Raw genomic sequence first — 1,194 nt, forward strand, 5'->3', positions numbered from 1 at the left:
TCAATTTTGCCACCCTAACAATCTGGTGATGAAAGTGCATTTGTTGACGAGAAAATTATGCTTACATGAGAAACGTCTGCATGTATACGAGGGCCACTATTTATATTTTGAGCCTTGGCAACACTGATTGAAGTTAGGCGCGATTTGACGTTTGCACGGAATCGTTTGAGTTACTGTTTTAAGTCCACTTTATGCACAGTAACGCTTATCGAGACTGGACCTACAGTTTAAAGTGGGATCCGAACCACTTGTGCCTCCACCGGGTATCGAACCCGGGACCCCTTGATTACAAGGCAATCACGCTACCACTGCGCCATGGGGAAGGCTCAAATTTGCACGGAATCGTCTGGCATTATTGACCATAACGTACTTCAAATGTTTGTCAATAGCTTCATTTGTGTTGTTTATGTTGCCTTGGAGATTGTGCGACAACAATAAAATGGAATTAACTCGTGAACATTTTCGTGTGATGATTTTTTACGATTTTCGACGTGGATTATCAAGACAAGAGTGCATCGATCAACTTACTTCCACATTTGGCGATGAAGCCCATCCTTTGCCACTGTGAAACGCTGGTATAACGAATTTAATCGTGGCCGCCATTCGGTCACCGACGAGATTCGCGAAGGTCGTCCAAAATCAGTTGTTGTTCAAGAAAACATTGATGCTGTGCAAAACCTAATACTGCAAGATCGTCATCTGACATACTGTGAGATTGAGGCAACCATAGGCATTAGTTCCACCAGCATATATAAAATATTACATGATCATTTAGCTGTGAGAAAGGTATGTTCTCATTGGATCCCACACAATTTGACAAAAACTCAAAAAGACGCTCGCGTGAATTGGTGCAAACAAATGCTCAATAAATACAATCGTGGTGCTTCAAAAGGCATATATAAGATTGTAATCATGGATATATGCATATGAGCCGGAACGTAAACAGCAGTTGACTGTATGGGTGTTTCAAGATGAACCCATTCCAACAAAAGTTGTTCGCGCTCGAAGCACATCGAAACAAATGGTCGTCTGTTTTTTTTTCGGGAAAACTGGTCATGTGGCAACTGTGCCTTTAGAGGAACGTAGAACGGTCAACTCTGAATGGTACACAACAATTTGTTTGCTAGAGGTCTTCGGTCAAATACGGAAAACAAACAAACGCCGTCGGATCATTCTTCATCAAGACAATGCCAG

At 42.0% G+C, this 1,194-nt stretch overlaps 1 non-coding gene across 1 annotated transcript; it reads right to left on the minus strand.

Annotated features, from left to right (window-relative positions):
- Positions 1-251: 251 nt before the first annotated feature.
- On the minus strand, positions 252-326 carry TRNAT-UGU (transfer RNA threonine (anticodon UGU)). Its single transcript has one exon. It is a non-coding gene; the product is annotated as a tRNA-Thr (tRNA).
- Between the last annotated feature and the right edge of the window lie 868 nt (positions 327-1,194).

Source organism: Lepisma saccharinum, chromosome 8 (assembly GCF_977018435.1).
Source record: "Lepisma saccharinum chromosome 8, izLepSacc3.1, whole genome shotgun sequence".
Classification (NCBI taxonomy): domain Eukaryota; kingdom Metazoa; phylum Arthropoda; class Insecta; order Zygentoma; family Lepismatidae; genus Lepisma; species Lepisma saccharinum.